At 33.0% G+C, this 14,946-nt stretch overlaps 2 non-coding genes across 2 annotated transcripts; both read right to left on the bottom strand.

The window, feature by feature from the left end:
• Positions 1–990: 990 nt before the first annotated feature.
• Positions 991–1,093, bottom strand: LOC112654191 (U6 spliceosomal RNA). Its single transcript, XR_003132854.1, has one exon. It is a non-coding gene; the product is annotated as a U6 spliceosomal RNA (small nuclear RNA).
• Positions 1,094–4,877: 3,784 nt separating this feature from the next.
• On the bottom strand, positions 4,878–5,027 carry LOC112654228 (U12 minor spliceosomal RNA). Its single transcript, XR_003132884.1, has one exon. It is a non-coding gene; the product is annotated as a U12 minor spliceosomal RNA (small nuclear RNA).
• Positions 5,028–14,946: the final 9,919 nt, after the last annotated feature.

The following is a 14,946-nucleotide window of genomic DNA, read 5'->3' as shown; positions in this document are numbered from 1 at the left end:
TAGGCATTATATTTTTTTTCTAAGTTTATACCTATTCTCCATCCATAACCCATCTTAGTTATTTTTTCAGGTAAATCTTAGATATCATTTTACGACCTCCATAGATTCCTCAATATATATGAATTAAAGGCACTTTAAAACCATAATTCTAATATTTTTATTTTCTAAAGTATTTAAGTGCAAATCTTTCATGTTGTGAAAAACACCATATTCACATCTTTCAATATTTCATAGTATTTTTAATTTAGAGTTTGTTTGAATCAGAACCAAGGGGATTGCTCCTATGTAACTTTGCACATTCTTGATTTTGCTCATTGTCTCCCTTTGTATTAGGTAGGGTCATCTGCATACCTTTTTATTTCCTGTTATATTTGGAAGGCTGATCAAGTTTGTCCTATCTTTTTTCATAATAATATTCATAGGGGGAGTTATAAGCTTCCTATTGTATCACATCAAGAAGTACATTATGTCCAGTTTTCATTCTTCTTGTTCTTAGTGGGATTGATCTAACCAGCTAGATTTTTCTCATTTTTAAAGTATTAATACAAACTCAGAATAATACCAATACCACTATTTTTATGAAATTTAAGATTGTGAAAAATTTTAAGATGTTCTTTTTTTTTCCTTCTACATTTATTTTTTTTCATTCCTTTGTATCTATTAGTTTATTTTTTTATGGTACAATAAATGTAAATTACCACTTTAGCATTTTATTTTTTTAAATAAATAAATAAATGAATAAATAATAAAATAATAAATAAAATAAATTTTATTTTTAATTTTTTTTAATTTATTTATTTGAGAGAAAGAGGGAGGGCAGGAGCAGAAGGAGAGGGGCAGAGGGAGAAGGACATGCAGTCTCTAAGCTGAGCAAGGAGCCTGATAAGGGACTCAATCCTGGGACCCCGGGATCATGATCCAAGCTAAAGGCAGATGCTTAACTGGCTGAGCCACCCAGGTGCTCCCATTTTAGCCATTTTAAAGTAATAGAAAAATATGGAATGTCTCATGAACTTACATGTTAGTTTCCCAGGGTCCATGCTAATCTTCTCTTTGTCATTACTATTACTGTATGCATGCTGCTGAGCAACAACTTGTATCTGTTTTTATCTTTGGAATATACCTGAATATCCAACTTGGTCTGTAGTCCAAATTACCCTATCTTAAAATCTTAATGACTAGATCTGATGGCCTTTAAACATTTTTCATTACAAATGTGGTTCATTGTTTTGTCATTTGTTCTTTATTGATTATTATGTTTGTCATATTTTTTGGACAAGTAACATAACTAAAATTATTAATTTTATTCTTTATTGGTTATATTTTGTAAGTCATAATTAAGACTATTTTACCTACTTTCAAGTTTATAGATGAATTACTTTCTTCTAATACTGGTGTGTGCAGTGTGTGGAGATAATTCTGTGTTTTTCCTCATGTGGCTATGCCATTATTCCAACTCTAGTAATTATAAAGAATATTTTTTTCTCTCGGATTTCTGATGCTATGTTTGTAAAATACTGAATTTTTATTTCAGATATGTCTCTTTCCAGATTTTCTATCTTACTCCATTCATTTTCTAATATTATCTTACAAATAGAGAACATAATATACATCTCATATAGAGGGGACTAGAATATCCCTTTTATGGTTTTCTCTATTCTTATTTGTTCATTCATATAGCCCTTATAATTTTGTATCTCAAGAAAAAGTGAAGATCTGTATCTTTATTGCAATAATATTAAATTTACAAATCAAAGATTTTTATTGATATTTACATGCATGGTTGGTTTGCAGATTTCTTTTTTGGAGCAATTTTTATCAGGTTTTATAATCAATATTACTCACCTTATAACAAGAACTTAGAGGGTGTTTCCTCTTTGTTTATGCTTTCAAATAGTTTGAGTAGTACTTGGTTTATCATTAAAGTCATTTAAAGCACTTCACTTATGAAAACATTTGGAGCTTAAATCTAATAATTTTACCCTAATATGTATTGATTTGGGCTTTTCTTTTTGAGAAATGATATTTTCTTTCCATATGAAGGTATAATTCTTACTTATTTCAGGAAAGTTATATTAAATAACAGTTTTTATTTTTTAATTTTTTTAATTACAGTTTTTAATACATATTCTTTGCTTTTGTTTTCACTTGGAGTGCATATGTGTGTGTACTTTCTCTACCTTTTCTATTACTTCCTCATTTTGTGACTCTATTAATTTTTGCTTGATTTTAAAATTTACTATTGTATTTTTCATTGTCCATTTCTTTTATTGTATCATGTAAGAGAACTATTCTTTTTCATTGTCTGGTTTTGTCTTTATTTCTAAGATTATTTAATATTTATGTCTAATTATTCTAGAATGCAGGCCTATTTTCAAGCTTTCCTATTTTCATAATTTTATTTTTCTCATTTTTCCTAGTTCTTATGTTTTCTTTCACATTTTAATTTTATTTGGCTTATTTTGAAATACTAAGCTTCAGTTTTTAAATCTTTTTTGGGAGATCATATTCTTTTGATATGTCTTCATTTGTCTGTAAGATGTTTATTCTGCTCATAATTTTTTTTTTTTAACCTGGAGTGAATTGGTATGGAAGTCAACCACAGTTCTATTGTGTTATGAATGTTTATGTGAAATGAGTTTTCTTGAATTTTAAAAATTATCTTTCCAAATATGGGAATATGGCAAGGTAAGTTTCATAGACCTTCATGCCTTTGGGCTTTTCTTTCCTTTGAAGCATCAGACAGTTCAGGTACTATGAGAATTGTCTCCTTTCTTTTCTTTTTTTTTTTTCACTGTTGCCAGAGTATTTCCTTTCTTTCTCTCTTTTTTCCACACTGCCTGCCGCAAATCTTTCTCTTGTTTGCTGCATAGTATCTTTCTCCTGCTTAATTTGTATTCTATTCCCAACAGTTTCTTTGGAGCAGATGAAGGAAAGTTCAGGAAATGTATGGGAAATAAATAAATAATAAATGAATGAATAAATAAATAAATAAATAAATAAATAAATAAATAAATAATCTGTACTGTGGGAAATAAAAATATTGGCAGATGAAATAGTTACCTTAGGGACATATTCATCTTTAGGTTTTGGTGATACATCTCAGTGGTGTTTTCAAAGTAGTTGAATGTGCAAATTTAGATTAGAGAGGATATTCCTAGAATTCACACACAATATATAATATCTTCTAAGAGTAACATACCAAAAGAACTATTTCAAATTAAGTACTCAAGGGATCCCTGGGTGGCGCAGCGGTTTGGCGCCTGCCTTTGGCCCAGGGCGCGATCCTGGAGACCCGGGATCGAATCCCACATCGGGCTCCTGGTGCATGGAGCCTGCTTCTCCCTCTGCCTATGTCTCTCCCTCTCTCTCTCTCTCTCTCTGTGACTATCATAAATAAATAAAAAAATTGGAGAAAAAAAATTCAAATTAAGTACTCAAGAACTCTATGGTTAAAATTAAGTTTTAGAACTTACAAAAAATATTTTTTTACCGATATAAATCCATTAAATTTGATGGTCTAGTTTATGACATATATTCTAAAATCAAGGAATATGTATTTCCTGATTAGAACATAGCATTGGAACTGCATATATTGATGCTATCATATTTCCCAAAATTATTACTCTTATCCTGCTCATGATTAATTTTACTGAACTGTATAAGTTTGAAAAAGCAAATCTAATTAAGCTCTAATAAAAACATGTATATCATGGACAGTTTTATTGTTAATATTGTTTTCTAAATTATCCACTATTCTCTTTCATCAGCTCCCTTAGGATAAATTTCCCTTGGGATCCATGCACCATTTCTGTGTTTTCCTTTATAATTTGTTGGCATACATCTTAACAAACTCTGAATCAAATGGTTGATCACATAGCCTCATTATTTTTAGAGGAAAAGGTGTCGCCTACTTCTTACATACAGGCTGAACTTCTCAGCATATATTTCATACATTAAATTCAGAGTTACTTTGCACCTCAGTTTTTATTGCCTCTGGGTTGAATGGGTTGATTTGCATCCTCCAAAAGTGTATATTAAAGCTCTAAGCTTCAGTACCCCGGAGTGTGACCTTATTTGGAATGAGTTGTTGCAGGTATAGTTAAGATGAAGTCATAGTGAAGCAGAGTGGGCCCGTAATGCAGTATGACCAGTCCTTTTCTAAAAAGAGGGAAGACAAAGTGTAGACACAGGTACATAGAGAGTATGCCATGCACAACAGAGGCAGAGATTAGAGTGATGCAGCTGTAAGCTAGGGAATGTTAAGAGTTAGCAGCTACCGCCAGGCACTAGGAAGAGGCATGGAAGATTTTATACGCGGAGGGAGCATGGGCTTGCTGACACCTTAATTTCGGACTTTGGCCTCCAGAACTGTGAAAACATAAATTTCTGTTGTTCTAAGCCACCCACTTTGTGATATTTTGTTATCATAGCCCTACAAGACTAATATCCTGCCTTTATACTCAATTCCTTCACTTGTTTTTATTTTGTTTGCCATTATACTATATATAGTTTTTTTTTTAATTTGAGTATAGTTGACACTGTTATATTAGTTTCAGTTGTACATCTTAGTGATATGACAAGTTTATATCTTATGTTCATCCCAAGTGTAGCTACCATCTCTTGCATTATATTGCTGTTACAATATCATTGACTATATACTTTATCCTCTGCCTTTTATTTCCCTGACATATTCATTCCAGAACTGGAAGCCCGTATCTCCCTCTCCCCTTCATCCATTTTTATATGATGTGTTTTTTTTTTTTTTTTTTTTGAACCTCCCAGACTAATCCAATTTATTGCCTATAGGAAACAGGCACCTTCTCAACCTTGTTTATTACCTTCGTGCCAGTCTGGCTTTTTAGTGTTAAAGGGGAACAGCAGGTTGCGACTCCCAGGCACCCCACAAATTAGGTGGATCACTTTAGCAGAAACCTTGTCGAGCTCAAAAATTTGTCTCACATTAGCAGTGAGGATTTAGGCATCACACTGAGTCATTATTTTGCTTACTCCTAAGTTTAAGGCATACGATATTGGTATTTTTAATAGGACTCCAAGCTTACTGTCTTAGAGATGCCCTACGACTCCATGCCCCTGCAAGTTAATGAAAATTACAAAATAATAGACACCCAAGCTGTAAATTACACCCAACAAATAATATCTCTATAAGAATTTAGATGGGATAATCAGAAGAGACCAAAGTAAATAGTAAACATACAAAGTGTCAGTAAATCAGGACCTAAGCAGATGCTTAAGGAGTGGGAAGAAAGGATTTCAGCTAGGGAGAGGAGAGGATGGTATTTTCAAGAAGGAAGCAAATTGAGCAAGGTTTGGGTGATAGTCAAGTGCATGGTGAAATAAATGATGATACCAGCTCTAGAGGAAGTTCTATGTTTGGGTTAGTGTAAAATAGTCTTGTCTAAGTGGGAGGTAGAAAAATTGCAGGGAATCTGAAAAAGGAAAAAAAAAAAGCAGGAGCTGTTAAATCTGTTTAGGAAGGAATTGGGAGTTGTAGTTTTTGAACACTAATAGAATGAAAGGGCCTGAAGGAGATTAATCCAGAGATAGTGTACAAGATAAATTAGAGTCAGAGAAAAGAAAAGAGGCACAGAAAAGAGTCAAGAGAAAAGTGTCTGAGAGCTGTTTTAGAAAACTGATTACAGACTCCAGACCTGTGGTGTTAGGGACCTAAATGAATGCTCCTGACTCAGGAAGATCAGCTATGTTTTCTGAGTTTTTCTCGAAATTCTGATTTCTCTATACTATTCAATTTCTCTTTTTCATCTTGGTTGGATTTGGGCCATTGACATCTATTTCGGGGATCTTTTCATTGATAATAAAATATTTTTCTCTAACCTTGAAAGACTTTATATGAACTTTGATTTTTTAAAAGCACTTAACATGTGTGGCATGTGAGTGTATTTAGAAGACTCACGACTAAGCTCAGTATTGAGAGAATGCCAACTGAAATTTGCAGCTATCTTTAATTTCCAAGATGTGTTAATTTTGCTGGCTGTAAAGCCTTCCTTTCCACCTCATTATTTTCCCTTTTCTTGGGACTACTCTAGAGAGCATGGGTATTGGAGATAGGTGGATGCTTTTCCTTTGAATTTTAACTTCCTCATCCTTTTAGAAAATGGAGCCTCTTTATATACAGATTTCAAGAGTACTTTTTATGCCATAATTGATTTTGAGGACTCTTTGGCCTGACACTTCTGTTTAGATTGAAATTTATGGAAGTAATTTGAGATGTCCTTCAAATTGTAAAATCATCAGTATTATATGTCTTTTTTTTTTTTTGAGCAGCCACACTGAAAAATTCATAACATCCATTTTTTAAAAATTGTTTTTTGTAGACATTTTTATTTTTTGAATGTAAAACATACTTATTTTTTTTTTATCTATAACATATGTATCTAATGGACACATTAGAGCTTTGAGCTCTAATGCAGATTTAGCCTAGGGAAAAGAAACTGGTTGATATGAAATAAATGACGTTGAATATCCTAAGTATATTCATTTGAGAGTTACTCATATTCACAGAATGAAAAACAGTTGATCAGGATTCAGAAAAATGGGATGAAGATTGCTCAGAACATGTGCTACAACTAAAAAAAAAAACATCAAATTGCAAGTGTTTGGTTTTAGGACATAATGTTCTGATAATTCTTTGAATCAGATTCATCTGTGCATCATACCTTTTAAAATCTCTACCCAGTGCTGAAAAACCAACCTGAATAGTTACATGGCAACATGTATTGCATTTTGGAACTTAGAATATTAATTTTGTGCTAGACATATTATTAGAAATATTGGAAGTGCTTTCATGGTACCATTTTTTTTCAAAATGCTGTAACTAAATTTTAGCTGGATCAATTTATTTTTTCAATTAAATGGCTATATTATTTAAATATAAAAAATAATTAATATAACTCAATATAAACCAAAGTGCATTGTGTATTTTAAAAATTATATATATATATATATTTTACTTTCTATCTCTGTAATAAGAAATGAAATTCATTTTATTCTCTGGCAGGAGCTTTGAACTATTTAATTATTTATTTATTTATTCCAAAAATATATGTAAGAAAACACTCCTATGATAAATACAATTGTCTTTATATTTACAAACATCATATATTTTACATTATAAATTGTATGATGTATAGTTAGAAAATGTTACTCTTTTCTTTAGCAGAGTATAAAGTCTTAAAAGCAGAAATTATAAAATCTTTAATAGGCAATAGAACCCAGCACATTTTTACTTATTGGTTTATACTTGGTAAGTGCTCAATAAATTTATTGATAAATGAATGTGTGAATTTTTCATGTTACTATTTTTTTTTTTATTCTGGAGGTTTTTTTTTTTTTCAAAAAAACTGGCAACATTAATCTTTTAATTTCAATGAGTATATAGCTATGTCTGGACTTAAAAAATTAAATCCAGCTTAAAATTCTTCCACATTATAATAAATGGATCAGTTTCATATAATTATTCTTAAATATGTCTTCCTAGGTGATCCATTCCAGAGTACACTCCAAATTTCTTGTGAGGAGCTGTAATTCATGTATTCATTCTGATTTTGATTAGCAGTTCCTCTGAAAGAAAATACAATAGTTTCAAATTCAGTTTATGATTCCAAATCGTTGTAGATTTTTTTTATGATTACCATTAGGCTCATTTATAGCATCTTATTCAACTAGCAGTCTTATTAAGTTGATGGTCACTTAAGTTTATACCCATTCTAAAAGCACTGATTTTTTACCCCCCTTATTTTATATGTATGATACTATACTTTATATACTTTTATTCTGTGAATGCCTTAACTGATGTTTTTTACATATAGTTGATTTTATTGCTTTTGTATTTTCACCTCAGGACTGGTTTTATAAGTGATTAATCTAGTGCTTTCACTATCTTTTTATTTACCTGTAAGTTTTTTCCTTTCATACTTTTCTTTCTCCAGACTATGGTCTTTTCTTTCCACTCAAAGTATTCCCTTTAAGATTTCTTGTAAGTCTGGTTTCATGGTGATGAACTCTTATGAATTTTGTTTGTGTGGAAAACTCTTTATGTCTCCTTCAGTGTGAATGATAGTCTTGCTGGATAGAGTATTCTTGGCTGCAGGTTGTTTTTTCCTTTCAGCACTGTGAGTATATCATGCCACTCCCTTCTGACCTACAAAGTTGCTGCTGAAAAATCAACTGATAGATTTATGGAGTTTTGCTTCTATATAACTTCTTTTTTTCTCTTGATGCTTTCAAAATTCTCTCTTTGGGGCAGCCCCGGTGGCCTAGTGGTTTAGTGCTGCCTTCAGCCCAGGGCATGATCCTGAAGGCCCAGGATCGAGTCCCATGTCAGGTTCCCTGCATGGAGCCTGCTTTTCTCTCTGCCTCTGGCTCTCTCTCTCTCTCTCTCTCTCTCTCTGTCTCTCATGAATAAATAAATCAAATCTTTAAAAAAAAAAAAAAAAACCTCTCTTTATCCCGTTTAATCATTGTGTCTTGGTGTGGACCTCTTTGGGTTTCTTTTTTTTTTTTTTTTTTTTTTTTTTTTTTTTCTCTTTGGGTTTCTTTTGTTGGGGGCTCTCTGTGCCTCCTGGATCTGTATATCAATTTCCTTTGAATGTTTTCAGCTATTCTTCAAGTAAAATTTCTGCTTTCTTTTCTCTCTCTTCACCTTTTAGGATCTCTATACTACAAATGTTATTACCCTTTTTGATGTCACTGTGTTCCCTTACCTTATTCTTTAGAACGTAGATCTTCTAGGCCATTTAGCACTAGTGTCCCCAAGCCCAATATATCCCTTACTATCCCCAGGTCTTACTTTGGAGACTCCATAACCACTTTCTCTTCTGTGGCCTTATGTTTTAAACCACCAGGATTAATTATTTATTTCAAGAAATTTCACCCTTCTCAGTGGGTGTTGAATATCCTTCTCTTTGAACTGCATTTGAGAAAATTAGCTACTACTCTGAAAGGCTACCTAAACCATAATCCCTTCCAAATAGGTAAGTTCTTACACTAATAGCAATCATGCTTAGATTGTAGAAGTCTTTTAGACTTGATTCCAAAGCTGTCATCCTTAGCCTAGACACAGGAAAGTCCAGCATCCTATACAAGGATTAATGTGAAATTTCTACCCAACAGTAACACTTAGTCAGTTACTAGCTAATGCAATCTCAGGAGTGGTACAGATGCCAAGTATAGACAGATAAGAACTAGAAATAATGAAACAACACTTCCAGTGTTTCCATTTCAAGTGTGCAAAATGCAGGAACTTCTCCTAGATTGCTATATACTATCTCCTGAGCACTTCTTTACCTTTTCACCAAGAGATTCCATACATAAAATCTGATATCCCAGAGGAAGATAAATATAATTCTTAGACATATGTTATATTAAGATAATAGTACGCAATGTAAGTTCCATGAATCCAGATAGGGAAATTACACTTTTGCCCTGAATCAATGCTTGAAAAAATCGCCAGGAAACTAACACACTTAGATAGATTTACATCCATAAGAGATTATGCCTTTTGACTGAAGAATAAATTTTTGACTGAAAGATACATGTTAGACAGGTTTTCGTCATGACTTTAGGCCCCTGACCTCCCTTGTCTTAGAACATTTGCTTTAGAAAACTGGTAATTGTAATTTTTTTTCTCTTCCTCTTTGATATATAAATTTTCAAATCTTCTTGTGAGGTTTAAAACCCAGAAATGTCTTTCTCAAGTATCAGGAACCATCCCTTTGAAATGTAATCATCAAGGAAGACAGGGCTCCAGTTTTCCAGTTTCTCTGGGGGAATGGGAGCCACCCTCTGACTTGACCCTGCCACAAGTTATAAAATTATCTTCTATCATGAAGATGGAAGAAAGTTTACTTACCCTTTGAGGAAGACCAGTTAGCAAACAGGGCAGCGTATGATTCCTCCCACGCTAACTCTTACAAATTCCCCAGTTCTTTTTTTTTTTTTTTTTTTAGTTTGTTGAGCACAGACTGAGTTCTAGTCTCTTTCCCTTATTGCAGTATTCTCGAATAAAATCTTCATCCCCTTCTTAACTTTTCTGGTACAATTTTTGCTCTGACACTCTCATTCTTTCCTCTCCTTTGCCCTTTTTAAAACAATGCTGTTTATGGTATAAACCATAAAGTAAAAGATGCCAAGGCCACACTAAAATCATATACTGTTAGCAGAGAATAGAGAGAAGTAAGAGTGTATGACCAAGAAAGTTTCAATCAAAAGAAAGTAACTGGAGTGGGGAGAAATGAGTCCTGGCTTTTGAGGTGATAAGTTATCCTTTCTCTAGAGCTGCCCTAAATAACATTCCATTTCTTCATAAACTCACTGAGACAATTTTCTGTGATTTGTTGTACTAGATTTCAAGGATCATTACTTCTACTGTCTTTATTCCTCCCAAAGGATGATTACCAGCAAGTTCCCAGAATTCTCCCTTCACAAGGAGAATCAGAGTTCTCAGGTTTGAGTCAACTGTTCAGCAAAGATTTTTCAAAGGATGGAGAATTTTTTAAAAGAGGAATTACAGGACACATGGACACTGTAGTGACATTAACAGGCTAAAGGCACGGCAGTTTCCCCCACTTCTCCCAATTTCTCTTATTGGGCAAACACACTTCATTTATTTTATTCTGTTTCTTCTGGAATGGAGAAGTCTTTTATTCTTATACTGGTTATAACTTTTAAGCTTAAGTAGAAGGAAACTCCTTAGACCTCTCTAGACTAAAAAGAAAAGCAGATTTTCATATTGCCTGACTAAAGAGAAAAAAATGAAGTTTGGGGATATAGATCCACAAAATAATATTTTGGTTACTCTTGACTTTTTCAAGGTTATAATTCCTCACCAATACGAATTTTTCATATTTTCTTACCAACATATAAATATCTCCCAAACCAAGCCCAAACACAAACACATACACACACACACACACCCTGAGAACATTTGAGTGTAATGAAAATTATTTTGAGGTACAGACTTTTAAATTTTTAATACTGATATAGCTACATTGAACTAGGAATCAGAAGACTAGAATAATTTTCCAGTTGAGCTACTGTTAAGTTTTGCCTCAGAGCAAGATATTTAATATCTATGAGCCTCAGTATTCGGCCTATAAATAGAAATAGTGATCCCTGATCTAACAATTTCTAAAGAATATTTTAAACATTGAATGCAATAATGTGTGAAAATGATTCATGAAATACAAATTCTTATAAGACTGAAGACAGAAATATTAAGGAAAATAGTCCACTAGTGCTCGATGTGAATCTTAAATCAAGTGTTGACTTCAACTACATTGATCTTTCAAAATCTAGAAGTTAATACTAATCAGTTTGAGAAGAAATAGAGGATATAAAAAACATTTGGATGACACCCATGATGTGCTTATATAAGTTGAAGTTCAGGTATATTTATTTACCTGAGATTTTTATTCATACGGTTGAATACTTTATTTTCCTACATTTTAGAGTCCTCCCATTGCACCTACTAAACTTGTAGGTGTATTGATAGAGCAGTGTTTAACTATGTTGATTATAATGAATTAAAATTTGACAACAGTGATGGTTTTATGAAGTTATAGTCTCTCCCTCAATTAACTTGAAACTACGTTGTGATTACAATAAAAATATTGACAGGCTTTAAAATTTTTAAACTAGACAAAGTGTATTCTAAGGAATATATCAAAAATAAATATGTAAAAATAATCTAAAAGCAAATTTATAGAAGAAAAGTTAATAGATATTTGGATTTCCTCATGTCAGATATGCAATTGAATCTTTTTTTTTAATTTTTATTTATTTATGATAGTCACAGAGAGAGAGAGAGAGAAAGAGAGAGGCGCAGAGACATAGGCAGAGGGAGAAGCAGGCTCCATGCACCAGGAGCCCGATATGGGATTCGATCCCGGGTCTCCAGGATCGCGCCCTGGGCCAAAGGCAGGCGCTAAACCACTGCGCCACCCAGGGATCCCTGCAATTGAATCTTAAAGCATTTCCAATCACCTTGTGATTTTACAGCAAGATCAATGAAATAGAACATAGGACATGAGATAAATCCAAATTCCTATATGGATTCAGAGGTGAATATCTGGCCACTTCAAACTGGGGAGGAGAAAGAAATTGGTTGTTTTAATGCATGAGTTCAGTCTTCTGGTTCATGATAGAATTACAAACAAAAAATATAGATAGATGCCCTCCTCATTCCTTATACAATATGAAATGCCAGGTGGATAGTAATTCAGAAGCTAAAAATGAAACCATAAAAGTGCTAGAAGAAAACATTGGAGAATCTACTTTTATATGTTAGGAAGAGGGAAATGCTAATTTCTAAACAGAAGCCAAACCTTGAAATTATAAAAGAAAAAAATAACAAAATAACTAAAAATATTGTTAGTGGGAATTTTCTAGATAGAAACAAATCATAAAAATATGCAAGAAAGAAAAAACTTGGAAAATGTTTTTTCTTTTTTGTTTTTAAAGATTTATTTATTTAAGGGGAGGGGGCAGAGGGAGAGAGAGAATCTTTAAGCAGACTCCCTGCTGAGCCCACAGTCAGAGTTGGCAATGGATCTCATGACACATGAGATCATGACCTGAGCCAAAACCAAGAGTCCTGAGCTTAGCCAACTGACTGAGCCACCCAGTCTCCCCAACAGGAAAAATATTTCAATCACCTATTTCAAACAAATATACGCTTTTTTAGAAATCAGTAAAGATGCAACATTCAATAATGAAATGGACAAGGACATGCAGTTCATATAGTGAAAGGTCAAAAACATAAGAACTTGTCAAATACACATGCAATTTAAAAAAAAAAAGTTTTCATCATTCAAAGCAACAATCAGGTTTAGTATTATGCAATGTGAAAATCATTCACATAAAAATAAATGTCCACATGGGAAATGCACATACACTCCACTGATTTATTGTACACATACGCTAATGTGTCTGTGCAAAAATAATAGAGGTGGTCAGTATTGCATTCTGTTTTAGCAAAAGATGAAACATAAAAAATTACCATCCCATTATGTACCATTTGCATGATATGTAACACCCTATTAAAATTAAATAAAATACTACATAAATGTTTTGACCTCTTTTGAAGACTAAGGTGGATCAATATTCAAGAGATGAAGAATCAGCAAAGTATGGATGTTTAAAAAGAAATAGTGAAGAGACTATGTTTTACTTGTACAAGCCCTCTTTGTGTAAAAATAAATGCATGTTAGTTTTCATAAATGAAGAATTTTTATGAGAAAAGATTATGGAAGCATATTTAAAACAAACTAGTATTGATGTTTATTTTTGGAAAAATGTTATTGGGAATCTAAAGAAGGCAATGTTAGAGGTAGTATCTCCAAAACTTTTGCTTTTAATATCTATTTAACTTCCATTTTAGATCCAATTTTAACATGTTTTTTAATGCATTTTTATTTTTTAATTTGTGTTGGAAAACAATGCATTATTTATATTGGGGTTAATATAGTTTGAGATCTTATAGAAAAATTTTTAAAGAATTGTGTTTCTTATAGAGTTTGTCTTTCAATGATTTTTAAAATGAACTATGAGCACTAAGTGATTGAAGTCATTAAAAGTTATCACAGTGATTTTCTAGATAGACTAGAAATATAAAGTATAATAAAAAATGTTCTGAAGAAATATACATGACTGGGCGGGGGGTCAGACTGGTTCAAAGTAATGACAAGGTGAAGTTATTGACCTTCTTCTAAAAGTGTCATACTCAAAAAATAATAATAATAAAAATAAAATAAAAAATAATAAAATAATAATGCCATACTCTAATGCTGGATATCCAGGAAAGCACAGGAGGCTAAGAGTTTGGCCTCAAGCCCACAATCTGAATTGAGAGCATAAAATACACCATAAAGCATATAATATAATTTTATATTTAAGAGTGGTCAGAAAATTAAGCTTCAGGAGTGGCTGCATGGCTAGTCAATTGTCCAACTCTTGATTTTGACTCAGGTCATGATCTCTGCTCAGGTCATTATTTCAGGATTGTGAGATCAAGCCCGTGCTGGGCATGGAGACTGCTTAAGATTCTGCTTCTCCCTCTTTCCCCTGCCCACTACCCCAAAAAAGAAATAGAAAAAAGAAAAAGACAAATTAAGCTTGGGAGGAGCTGTTTCAGATAGATTACACAGAATATTTTTTTGAGGAAATAACATTTCAACAAAACTACAATAAAGTGAGAAAGGTCTATGCAAAAAATGTCCGGGTGGAATTTAATAAAGTGTAGCCATAAAACCTGTGTATTTTTGAGGCGTGAGTTGGGTCAGAAGTTGAAAGAAAAGTAAGCCAGCAAGCTAAGCAGAGAGCAGATCATGTAAGGCCTTGTGGGTCACCAAATAGTCTTGAGCACAGGAAGGACAAAATAGGATATATGTTTTACAAAGATTACTTCACCTGCTTTCCAAAGAATAAAATGTGTGTGGTTTTGGTGGGTGTTGGCAAGCGTGGCAGTATAAGAACCAAGCTATTGCTATGGTTTCAACTAAAGAAGATGGTAGCTGGCTTGGACTGAAGAAGTCATGATGGACTTAGTGATAAGTTGTTTGATTCTGATTTTGAAACTTGAGCCTGGAGGGCTTGAAGATGGATCTCATGTTAGGTAGAGGCAAAGCGAGGGATTCCCCATGACTCCTATATTTTGCGGCTGGAAATGGGATAAATGGTGGTATGCTTTATGAAAATGGAGAATCCTGTGTGAGACGTAGGCTTTGCAGGGGTGCTCATAGTAAGATTTTTTTTTTTTTCAGTATGCACAATTTGAGACACCTGCTACTCAGGGTGTTGAAGAGTCCTTGCAGTAATCAGAGTACATTTAAGGTCAGAGAATGTTTTCCCTTAACGTAACCATAGATGAAGAGGAAAAGAAGGCCAATATTTGTTCCTGGCATTTAT

Source organism: Canis lupus, chromosome 3, assembly GCF_003254725.2.
Source record: "Canis lupus dingo isolate Sandy chromosome 3, ASM325472v2, whole genome shotgun sequence".
Lineage (NCBI taxonomy): Eukaryota > Metazoa > Chordata > Mammalia > Carnivora > Canidae > Canis > Canis lupus.
Note: the sequence above shows the minus strand (reverse complement) of the source record. Positions and strands in the feature narration are given on the sequence as shown.